Source organism: Urocitellus parryii, unplaced genomic scaffold (genome assembly GCF_045843805.1).
Source record: "Urocitellus parryii isolate mUroPar1 unplaced genomic scaffold, mUroPar1.hap1 Scaffold_35, whole genome shotgun sequence".
In the NCBI taxonomy this organism is placed as follows: Eukaryota; Metazoa; Chordata; class Mammalia; order Rodentia; family Sciuridae; genus Urocitellus; species Urocitellus parryii.
In genome coordinates this window covers 2,483,875-2,496,512 of record NW_027553167.1, presented here as the reverse complement: position 1 = coordinate 2,496,512, position 12,638 = coordinate 2,483,875, and the positions used below count along the sequence as shown (strand labels likewise).

At 53.2% G+C, this 12,638-nt stretch overlaps 1 pseudogene; it reads left to right on the top strand.

The window, feature by feature from the left end:
• The first annotated feature begins 277 nt into the window (after nt 1-277).
• Nucleotides 278-9,324, top strand: LOC144251992 (tensin-1-like; annotated as a pseudogene).
• The last annotated feature ends 3,314 nt before the right edge of the window (nt 9,325-12,638 follow it).

Genomic DNA, 12,638 nt, shown 5'->3' with positions numbered 1-12,638 from the left:
TGCTATTTGGCTATTTGTTCTACTTTCTATTTTCCCTTTCAATTCTAGCATTATTCATCCTCTACAAAAATCAAGATTCCTTTTTCTGTATTTCAAATATATAATATTGAGTCAAACTATTTTTAGCACTGTGAAAGGCACTGTATGGGATACAAAAATAAATGCGTCTGTGGATAACCTTGGGAACTTCTATTTTAATCGTTACAACATGAGCTGGAATAACCTGCATACAGTTGTCTACAGTAGGAGACAGAATAAAAGTATCATTATTGAGCCCATGATAGAAATTTACAAGAAGGAGAAAGCAACCCCAGAAACTGGCACTGTCCTTAGTGCAGGGCCTCGGCTCCAGGCTCTGAAGACAGGAGAGGGAGGTGTGGGGTGGAAGGTCCCTCTCTCCTCTGCTTTCCTTTTGTTTCTTTCGTGCCCAAAGATGAAGGAGCAGAACAGTGAGGAGGGTTCTGTGCTAGAGTTCTGTGGCACAGCGTGGCTTCTCTGGTTTACAAAAACCTAGGGGATCTGAGGAACTGAAGAGTGGCACTCAAAGGTGCCAAATCTAAAGAAATGATAAGAGACAGAGGTGCTCATCCCCTGTCTGGACCAGTGCACGACGGGTGTATGTTTGAAATGTGGTGCTGTATTCCAGAAATTCACACAATAGGACCTGCTGATAAAGAACAAGGATGAGGAAAGAGGCCGGAAAGCGAGGGCCCCACACCCCAACCCCTGACCCAGAAGCTGCCCTGGAGCCGGTGCTCACCTGGCCCCAGGGTCTCTCTGTGGGTCACCATCTGTAACCATCTGTAACCACCACCAAGCCACTCTCCCTCCCAAACTCTCTCCTGATTGTAAAGCTGCACAGTGGAACCCAGTTGTCTGAGCTACCACAGAACATAGCACCCCAGGAGGGATCCCCAGGCCTGCTAAGGAGCTGGGTGGAGGGATCAGCAGCCGAGAAACCTGGCCTGGTGACACCCTGCAGAGAGCCTCTAGGTCCTAGGCCAGTCCCTCATACTTCTCCCAGAGTTGGAGTGATTTTTTGCCCTGTGTGACTGCAGAACACTAGCTTTCCATGTGAGAAAGAGGAGGGGGATCAGGAAGAGAGGACAGAAAGGGGTCTTCCTGCCTTGTCATCTGTGATGCTGCAGTTGGGAGGTTGAGCCTGTGGGGGAGGGGGAAGGGTGGGTCTTAGACGTGTTGGGAATCTGCTAGGGGATGGGTGCTGGGAGCAGGGCAGGCAATGGGTTGGCTCTGTGGGATGCCCAGCAGGCAGTGGGGGGGCGGTGAGAAGTCCCTGCTCTGTCCCTTCCTGCTGTGCTCTGGATGTTCGAGGACACTACTTTCTGTGTCCCCCTGGGTATAAAGCACCATATACTTGTTGGCTTAAAATAGCAGAAATGGGGAGGCCAGGAGTCCAGCATCCAGCTTGGTCCCTGGTGGGGTTCCAAGGGACCATGGGCTCCAGGCTTGCCAAGTCCCCCTGGGTCTGGAGGTCCTTGGTGTTCCTTGGCTTGTGGCTGTGCCAGCCCGTGTGGCTCCCTCTTCACATGGAGCTGTCTCCACAAGTCTCTGTCTCCTCTTTTGAGGACACATCCTCCTAGACCAGGGCTCTGTCCAGAGTGCCTTCATCTTAATTGGATTCCATGTGCAAAGACCCTCTTTCCAAATAAGGCCCCATTTGTGGGCTTTGAGGATCAGGACTCACTTCAGCATCTCTTTTCAGGGAACAGAGTTCCACCCGTAACACTTCCCATTCTTCTTCTCCTGCAGACAACAGTCCTGAGACCCGGGCTAAAGTGAAATTTGTCCAGAACACTTCCAAGTATTGGTACAAGCCTGAGATCTCCAGAGAGCAAGGTGAGGACTGGGTGGTTCTGGTGGTTCTGTGGGTCCATAGAGGACAGAATTGGCTGCGATCACCGTGTCTGACTTGGGCAAGGAACACAGTGCACTCATTCCTCTTTGCAGTAGGTAGTGGTCACAGAGAGGGAGCTGGGATTGAAGTCACACAGTAAGAAGCACTTCCCACATCAAAGGGAAGGCTGGAAGACCATTGGTGTGAATGATTTTTGCAAGAGTCCATCGGAGCTTTGGTTTTTCTGGACAAAGTAGAAGAACAGCCAAGATCATATGAAGCCTCAGCTCTCCATCTGTATGATGTGGGAGATTTTTGCATTTTGTAGAAACAAATGAAGTTGTGAATATGGGAATAGAGACGAGGCCCTCTATGGGTTCTCAAGGAACATCTGTGGGGTGTGGGTGTAGCTCACCAAGGACTGCCTGATGGCCCCACTGGCCCACTGCCTGTCTTTGTAAATAAAGTCTTATTGGAACAAAGCCACGCCCATTAGTTTACAGACTGTCTCTCGCTTCCAGCTGCAGCCATAGACTTGAGTATTTGCGACAGGCTGCATGGCCCCCAGTGTTGACTCTCTGGCCATCTCAGCCCAGGAGGACCCTTGGGAGTGTTTACACTCTGACTTTAAATAATGTCATCTCATCCAAGAGAAAACAAAGTTCCAGAGGCCCCCAGGGCACTTAGGCAGCCAGGGACGCCAATCTCATGTGCCCTCTTCCCTCCTCTGGTGCAGCCATCGCACTCCTTAAGGATCAGGAGCCAGGGGCCTTCGTCATACGTGACAGCCACTCCTTCCGGGGGGCCTATGGGCTGGCCATGAAGGTGTCTTCGCCTCCTCCGACCATCATGCAACAGAATAAGAAAGGTGACATCCCCCTACGGAGACTATGGGATCTTCACGGTCTCTTCAAACCCTGGGGTGCTGGGGGGCCCCAGGGTGCTGAGCAGGACCTAAGTCTCAGAGAGCTGGTGCCTAATAAACAGCTCTCCAGAAGAGCATGCCCTGGACTTGTGATGGTGGTGTCAGGGAACAGGGAAGCAGGTGTCTCTCCTTGCTGGAGGGGCCGGTGGTGGTCTCTGCAGCCCCAGGCTCCAGCCTCCCCATCTCTGCGACCCTCTATCCCACCCCAGCCCCGTGCACTGGAGAAGAGGTAGAGCAGCCTTGGGAGTCCGTGGGGGGACTCTGTGAAAAGTGTCCCATTTCTTTCTTTCCATCCCAGGAGATCTTGCCCATGAGTTGGTGAGACATTTCCTAATCGAGACCGGCCCCAGAGGAGTCAAGCTCAAGGGCTGCCCCAATGAGCCGAAATTTGGTGAGCTGCCCCCACCACTGTCCCTGCATGAAGGGTTTAGCATCTTGCCCTGCTTCAAGCCCCCCTGGGGCCTGACCCCAAGTTCTCTCCCCCATAATCCTGTGTGGTAGATGGCACCGTCCTTGTTTCGCACAAGGGAACTGTTAGTTAGACTTACCCAAGAAGTCACAGGTAACAAGTGATTGACCTGGGATTCAATCCCACAATTCTCCAATGCTTCTACCCTGTTTGTTTCTTTTTTTGGGGGAGGGGTGTGGGGTCATCACTGGAGAGACTTAGAACAGATGTTAGGAGGAACTGTAAAGGGAAGTTGTTAGGTCACAATATGACGAATTTTCAGCTCTGAAAATTTGTGGATAAGAGAGGGGTAATAAAGAAGCTAAGCTGTGGGTAGCTCCATAGCTAAGCACACCTGAGGTCCTGGGTTCCATCTCTAGCCACAGACACACACACACACACGGAAAGAAGCCCAGTGGGGTGAGGCTTCCTGGCGTTTGCACCCAGCCCCGGCTGGCCCCTGACTCCCAGGAGCACTGCCCCTGAGCCGCTGTCTGGTCCCGCAGGCTCCCTGTCCGCCCTGGTCTACCAGCACTCCATCATCCCTCTGGCTCTGCCCTGCAAGCTCGTCATTCCAAACTGAGGTAGGACGTGAGACTCCCTGTGCTCCAAAGGTGCCCTTGAGCTACCTCCTTCGTGTCTGGCCCTGCCAGCCACTCCAGAATGTGGGCCAGGGGTGGAGGGCACTGGCCATTTTGCCAACGTGGGGAAACTCAAAACCTCTCTCTCACACACTTCTTTTTCCTGATAAAAAAGAAGGAAAAGTTTGTGGGCATGGTGGCACACACCTGTAATCCCAGTGGCTGGGGAGGCTGAGGCAGGAGGATCACGAGTTCTAAGCCAGCCTCGGCAACTTAGCGAGACTGTAAACAACCTAGTGAGATCCTGCTTCAGAGTATCACATATAAAGGGCTGGGGATGTGGGCAGGTGGCTCAGTGGTTAAGTGCCCTTGGTTTCAATTCCTGGTACCCCCCAAAAGAAGGAAAAATTTATTTAAGAGTTGAACTCCAGGGGCATATGTAAGTTGTCTTTCCAGATGGTTCTAGAAAATACTCTGGAGCCTTTAAGAAATTCATACTGAATTCTCAGAATAAGCCTCATCCCTGGGGAAGGCCTAAGATGTGGGAGAGTCAGGAGAAGAATGTCCTAGAGGTTGAGATAAGATCTCCAATATTAGTGGATGATTTTTATCTATTCAATTCAGTTCACTGAATTATTAATAATAATTGGCCAACATTATTAGCTTAAAAGTTCCAATACAACTTAAGCAGCATTATTAACCACACAGTTTAGACACCAATTAAATTACATTTTTATGGAATTTACTGTGGAAGTCCAGCAATTACAAAGCTATTTGACTTTGAATTGTATAAACCTGTGGTTCTTGAAATGTGGCCCCCAGACCAGCAGACTGTGCATCCCCTGAGAACTTGTTAAATGCTGGCATTCTCCAGGTCCACTTCTTCAGGAACTCTAGGTTGGGCCCAGCCATCTGCATTTTAAGAAGGCTGCACACCAAAGTGTAAGCAACACTGGTGACAAATGAGACTCGATGCTTATTTGTTGTTCTGATTTTGTTTTTAAAAGTTTTAGTGCTGGAGACTCAGTGGCACAGGCCTGTAATCTCAGCTACTGGAGAGGCTGAGGCAGAAGGATCACAAGTTTGAGGCCAGCCTCAGCCACTTAGCAAAGCCCTGTCTCAAAATTAAAATAATTTAAAAGGGCTGGGAGGTAATTCAGTGGTAAAGTGCCCCTGGGGTTCAATTCCCAATACCATGAAAAAAAATTATTTAGGTATAGTTGAAATAAAATCAGTAGTATGCACTGTGTATAATGTGTTGCTTTGATATAGCTACACATTGGGAAATGGTAAAGTCAAGCTACTTAACATGTCTATCGCTCGGTTCTTACTAATCTTGAACTGATGGTTGTGCTCTGTTGGTGGTTGAATTAATTTAAGCATAAACAGAAGCAACACCACTGCTGTTCGAAGCTTGCTTTTTACCAGGCAGTGGATTAACACTATATATGGGTTGTTTGAAAACCCTGGGTCATGGGTTCCACTTAGCAAGTGGCGGGCTGAGGGTTTGAGCCCAGCTATCCTGGACCCAGAGCTCTCAACCCATGTGCTGGGTTCTTACAGCAGCGGTAGAACATTCCACCTGTAGGTAACCCAGTGACTCCCACCGGGGCCAGCCGTGGAGAGCGTGTCCTGGCACAAAGTGTTTGCAGAAGTTACCTTAGGCCCAGCCCAACATTGCTTCTTTCCAGCTCTAGGGTTTTAATTACCAGGCGAATTTTTGACTCAGACCCCACAGATGAATACAGAGATAGCTCGGGCCCTGCCAACTCGACTTCTGACCTGCTGAAGCAAGGAGCGGGTGAGTGGTCCCTGGAGACTGGACCCCTGCCCACGCCCTTCTTTCCACCTTCCTACCGGGACCTCCTGCAGGTGCAGGTGGAAGTCTGCGAGGCCCAGAGGTCACCAGGCAGATTATGTTCCTCTGTGTAGATGTTTTGGCCCGAGGCTGGCCTGAAATTGATCTGCTACCTTTTCCCTCAAGAGTGGACCTGGGGTATCATCTCCACCGACTCCAGCCTTCCTGATTCCCACTTGGGTCCATTTCTTGTAGCCTGTAATGTACTCTTCGTCAATTCCGTGGATATGGAGTCACTCACTGGGCCACAGGCCATCTCCAAAGCTACATCTGAGACGTTGGCTGCTGACCCCACGCCAGCTGCCACTACCGTTCACTTCAAGGTCTCTGCGCAGGGAATCACACTGACTGACAACCAGAGAAAGTAAGCCGCGTCTACTTGCTCCTGTGCTGGGCTCTCCTTCCTGCAGCCCATCCGTGCCTCCACTCACCACCGCTCACCCTTGTACCTCTCAGCCCACCTATTCTCCCATCCATCCATCTTGCTTCCATTCTTTTTCACACTATCTGTTCATCCACCGATCCATTATCCATCCACTTGTTCACACACTCATCAATTGGTTCATTCATCTACTTACTCGCATCCATCCATTCCCTATCTATTCTATGACTACTTATCCCTTAATTTTGTGTGTCTCCATCCATCCAGCCAGCCATCATCCAGCCATCCATTCATCTACCCACCCACTCATCCATCCATCCATCCACTCATCGATCCACCCACCAACCTACCATCTATCAATTATTCCACCCATCCATACATCCTCCATCCCTCCATCCATCTATCCTCCATTCACCCATCCATCTACCCATCCACCCACCGACCCATCCATCAATCCATCCATCCATCCATCCATTATCCATCTCTCCATCCATCCTCCATCCACCCACCCATCCATCCATCAATCTTTACATCCATCCATCCATCCTCCATCCATCCACCCATCCATCGATCCATCCATCCCTCCCTCCATCCATTCATCTATCCATCCCACCATCCCTCCATCCTCCCTCCCTCCCTCCCTCCATCCTTCTACAAGGATCTGCCTGAACTAGATAGTCAGCTCTCAATACAATTGTTTAAAAGGTCCTTCTTTCCAGGAGCAGAGTCTTTCCTCCCAGGCTCTCTCCTAACCATGACCCCAGTTCATTTCCTTCCTCCTTTAGGGTCCCCCCATTTCTTATTTCTCAGCATCAGTTTCTTTTCCAGCCCCTGGCTTTTGGGCTTATTTCTGTGGCACATATCTCTGTTCCTGAGCACCTCAGGCCATCTTGCTCTGTGAGACAGTGACCCACAACAGGCACAGTGCGAGGTGGCCTGGCATAGGCCAAGGGCTGGAGGAAGCAGACCCTCCCATGCTCATTCTCTGTTCTCTGATGTCTGAACCACAGGCTCTTCTTCCGAAGACACTACCCCCTCAACACTGTCACCTTCTGTGACCTGGATCCACAGGAAAGAGAGTAAGTCTCTTGGAAACACCTTCCCTCTCAGCCAGGTCACGCAGCTGGAGAGAGTGTGTGTACATGAGCACAGGTGCGCAAGTTCTCTATCCAACTGGAAGATCCGCCTGTGTCCAGGGGAGTGTGCCTAATTGTGTTGGGCATTTTTTGAGTTTTCTTCATAGATCTGGAGACCCTCCTGGGACTCAAATGCCCATTTTTACCCCCTCTGGCCCGACCCTGACCCTGACCCTGTTTCTCCCCTCCACGCTGTGGGAGGTAGCTGGCAGTGTTTGCTCCAACTTGAAAGCCCCTGGGTGACCTTGGCTGCTTCTATCCTGCAGAGGTCAGGGCTCCTCTGCTTGCCCCAGAGAGTCTGGTCTGAGTGGGTGGTGCTCTGGGGACAGGTGCAGGGATTTACCCTGAGCTGACTTTCTCTCCACAGGTGGATGAAGACAGAGGGAGGTGCTCCTGCTAAGTAAGTGTGGCTTCCTAGTCCACCAGCAGGTGGGGGGGTGGCAGGTTTAGAATCCGGAGCCTGGGGTAGGGAAAGGCCAGCAAGGATCTTTGTGCCAATGTCACCGAAGTCAGGAGAAACAGTACAGCCCACGTGTGTGGCCTTAGCAAAGGAAAGTGTGTCCTATCAGGGACAGAGTTGGAAAGGCTTTGGAAAAGAACGAATATTTTAAAATGGATCTTAAAAGACAGGTAGAGTTTGCTCAGGCTGAAAGGTAGGAGAGAGATGGGTTTAATGGGAGGAGGTAGCTTGACCAGCAATCTGGGCAGGGCTGAGTGTCCCACAGAGAGGCTGCTGAATGGTTGTTGGCTGAAGAAAGGAGACCAGAGGCAGCCAGGCCACCTCCAGTGACCAGGAATCTGGGTGTGATCAACGCTGGGGACTTGGCCTTGTTCAGTCCTCATAATCATCGAGGACTCTGAGTCCCCATGTTTTTTTGGTGTCCCTGCCAGCCGGCCAGGCAGGCCAGAGCTTGCAACGGGGTCAGGTGGCAGTGTCAGGGCAGGCATGGGTTGGCCAGGTCTCCATCATGGCAGAAGCAGGCAGACAAGGCTGGCATGCCTGTGTGATGGGAGCTCAGAGATGACCCCCACCCTGCTCAGGTCACCCCCACTGCACTACAGCCCTAGCCAGCCCAGACAGGGAGGAGCTGGGGGGCTGCCCTGTGGACCTCAGTGACTCCAACACCTGGGCACTACTCCAGCTCCTGAAACCAAGCTGGAAGAGTCAAGTTGTGGGAAGTACAGGGCTGTGTATGAGTGTGTGTGTGAGTGTGTGAGAGTGTGTTTGTGACTTGGCTAATTTTAGCTGGGCAGTGCCGTCTGAGGCAGAGGGGTGTCCATGGGTGTCTCCAGCTGTCCTGATTTCCCCATCTCGCTCTAATTAGCAACACCCTGGCTGGGAGGGGCCCCGAGCTCACATTCTGTTCTCTGCCCTCGTATTTTTAACTCTGTTTTGCAAAGAGAGAATGTTAGGTCACTCCCGTCTTGGTGCTGGAGGGGGGACAGGTGTGGGGTCCCCTCCCCCTTGGGTTCTCTGGACTTCCCAGCCTCTGGATGGGGCGGCTGTGTGTGTGTGGGTGGAGGACCTGCTCCTTCTTGGACTCCCTGACCTCCTGGGGTGCATGGCGGGTGTGTGGTGGGTGCCTGCTGGGTGCGTAGTGGGTGCGGAGGCCCCATCCTCCCTGGGCCCTGGCCTCCTGGTTTGCTTCTGTGCTGTTTATGGGAATGGTCTGTTGGGTGGGGCTGGGAGAGGCTGCTTGAGGAATGCTCCCACTTTATTTCTGGTCTCGTCCCCACCCTGAACTATCCAGTCTTGTCCTTCACCCCAGTCCCGCTCCACCCCTCCAAGGGGAAAGTTTGCCTGCCCTGAAACAAAGTGAGACGCTGTCCCCAGCCTTGGCCTTGCTGCGGGGGAACCAAGAGGGCTCTGTCTCAGGCGCCCCCTGTCCCTGAGGCCCGGGGAGGCTGGGGACACTGCGTGGCAGGCTGGGCGTGCCCTGGCCAGGGTCCTCCTGTCTTCCCCTCTTGCCTACCACCCTCTCCTGACCCTGCAGGCTCTTTGGCTTCGTGGCCCCGAAGCAGGGCAGCACCACAGACAACGCCTACCACCTCTTTGCTGAGCTCGACCCCAAGCAGCCTGCCTCGGCCATTGTCAACTTTGTCTCCAAGGTCATGCAGAGCACCGGCCAGAAGAGATGAGCCCACACCCCTTGCCCAGGGCCAGGGCAGCGGCACGGGGCACCTGAGGAGGGGACCTCTGAATCCTGACCACCTTGAATCCACAAGGAGGACTTTGGGCTAATTTTGGAGAAGGAGAGAAGAAAGTGTAGTGTTGAGTGAGGGAAGTGAAATACAGAGGGGAGGGGAGAGGGAGAAAAAGCAAAAAAAAAATGATGGAAGAGAAGACGCAGGTTCTCCTGGGCAGATAGAAACAGCAGCCTCCCAGAGCCTCCTAAGCCAGCCAGGTCCCCTCACTCCCGCCCCCTCTGAGAGGTCGGAGCTCCTCCATGGGCTTCCTTGGGATCCACATTTTGGGGGGAAAATGAAAAAGCTCTGTGTCCCCCACCACCTGCTTTGAAAGGACAGTTCAAGAAAAGAGAGTCTTTTTCTGGCCACCTGAGGGCTGGTCGCTGAGCCCGAAGGCTGGCGGGAGAAAGCACGTGGAGAAGCTTTTCCTTCTGACACTATGCCAGACCCGAGGCCCCTCTGTCCTGTGCTGGGCCATCGATGCATTGTGACATGGGTGTTTGTATGTCCCCACCCACACCCTCACACACTGATTTCTATCGCCTCTGTCTGCTAGAATTGTACACAGCTCTGCTCGTCTCTGTCCTCTTGGTTAGCACACACATGCATGCTGTCCAAAGAAGGTTAGGGTTGGGGGTGACACGGCAGCAGGAGGAGACAGAGCTCTCTCCTGCAGGAGTACCTACTATTTCCCCTCCCCATCCCTCTACTTATACTCTAGTGGCCCCGGGTGCCACCAGCCTGATCTGTACAGAGGCCCTGGCCAGAGGGAAAGTGCACCCCTGCTCCGTTGCTGGTTGACCGGGAGCCCCGGGCTTTGGTGTGAGGAAGCAGAGATATGTGTGTCCGTAGGGAGGAGGACTGTCAGGAAAGGTGGCTGCTGAGCCCTGACACCTTATCTGCATGCTGCCTTTTGGGGCGCTGGGGATGGTGACTTCCTGCCCTTCCCTGTCTTTCCTGCAAGGTCCTCATGTTGGGGCTCATCCTGGGGAATCTGCTTCTCAGATCTCTTCTCAGCAAGGCCCCAGGAGAAACCTGTGGTCCTGATGTCCACTCTGTAAGAGCCTCAAGGTCTGACTGGTTGCAGGCGCCTTTCAGCTGGGCTGCTCAGGGTACATCAGCAAAGCTCCCAGGGCCACTTCCGGAGCATCACAGGGCCTCCCCATCACGCCAGAGCCTCGCTGTCTCCCTTCTGCCTTGGCTTCCCCAGCAGAGCCACACTGCCCACAGAGCAGGGGACAAAGAGCATGCATTTAGGTCAAAAGACCAAGGGTCCATTTGGGCAGTGGGGAAGACCCTTGGCCACCACCCAGGAACTCTAAGCCAGAATGGAAACTTCACCAGGACTCCATTCTTCAGCCCACAGGGGCCCTCTGAAGAGTGGCATTTTACTGATATATTAATATATATAATATATACCTGAGACATACTGACAGAATCTCTAAGCTAATAAAATATAAGAAAAGGTTAAAAAATAGGTAAATTGACAAAAGTATTTATTGTTTCCCAGATTTCTCTGTTGCCTCCCTGAGCAGAAACCAGTCCCCATTCCTTTCTTTACATATAAGTAGAGCCTCAGTGGAGGGGCCTTTGTCCGTGGCATGGCTGGGCATCTCCTTGCCCTGGGCCGTGCTGAGGCTCAGTGGGGTGGGGTGCATATGCTGCATTGTGTTGGCCCCCTGATTCTCTGTCAATTAGGGCCCAGTGGTCAGCTCCCTGCACATCTGGGGAGCTGTCTTCATTCCTACAGGTCTGAGTGCTTGTGTGAGTGTGCTGGGGACCAAGTGTGCATGTGTGCGTCTCTGGGAGCTGGAAAGGAGAGTGTCTAGATTAGACGGGGGGCAGAGGCTGAGCCCCCACTGCGCTCCCCAAAGGGGAAGTCCCAGGCTTGGTGACCTAGGTCCTTCCAAAGTGCCCTTCCTTCTGAGATGTTGAAGCCAAATATCTGAAGCCACCTCTCCTTATTCCCTAACGCACTCAAGGTCTCCGCTAAGGTAGAAGGAGACATTTCCCCACCTGGTTTCTTTGTAAATACCTCCCTCTCCCGCTGCCTAGGCTGACAGCCTCCTTCTGGTCGGTTGCCTCCTCTTGGCTGGAGGCTGGAGGACCCTCCGGAAGCCCGCCCTGCACAGGGACTGAGTCTGGGGTCAGCCTTCACACTTGCCTACCCACTGCCCACCCTCAGCCCCTTCAGGCCTGGCCAGCCCCCACACCCCAGGCCAGCCACATGTGAGCCAGGGGGGCATCAGAGAGTGCTGGCGAGCTGGCCACTCACGATCAGCACACCTGTGGAGGGATCAGCACTTTGCGGGCCATGTGGTGGCCTGCCACCCCATCCTTCTCAGTGTCTCACAGGTGGACCTGGCACACGCACATGCACACACACACACACACACACACACACACACACACACATACACACACATCACTCTGCGCTGTAGTCTATGCTTGCCAAAGATTTCCTTTAAGAGAAAGCACTTTGACTCATTGTTATCATTTTATACGTGTTTCTCTCCCCCTCCCTGGCCCTTTGCCTGTTGTGTGTTGTTGAATCTGTAGTCAGCAGGAGAGTACTGTCTGGTCTTGATGGGGGCTGAGGCAGGGAAGGGTCTGCAGAAAAGGCAAGAAAGAGCGGGAGACTCCTGGTCAGCATGAGGTGCTGCCTCTGCCTGTCCAGCAGGTCTCTGGGGCAGGCCTGGGCCTCGCCCTTGCTGGCCGCCACAGGCATGGTGGGGACATCTCCGATTCTGCAAGGATTGGGGCCCAGGGAGAATAAGAGGGAAGGGCTGGGCCTGAGAGCCATGGTGAGGTGACCCCAGAGGGGAGCTGGGGAAATGAGCAGTGTTTGTGGCTTCCAGAGGTGACAGAGGTGCCCCTCGCCATCATGATGTCTTGGCTCCTTGATCTAGCCAGGCATCTGAGGACAGAAGCATCGCCTCCTGGGTTGGGGACAGGCATTTTGAGCCATCTCGCTGACCCTCTCCCCCAGGAGTTCTGAAAGCTGATGACACTGACTGCAGAGGATTCTTCTCCCTGACTTCTCAGGAACCCCCAGATGTGGTAGGGACCGGGCAGGATGGGTGGTGGGTCCCTGGGGCTGTGTGGCATCCTGCTATGAGGGGGCTCTCAGGAGGGAGAGGAGGGGGACTCTCCCACCTCATACCCCCATCTAAGAAGCCCACCCCTACCCACCCCTGGGGTCTTCTAAGAGCTGGGGGGCAGAGTTTCAGGGCCACCTCTTCACCCAGGGCCAGGCCCTGGAATGC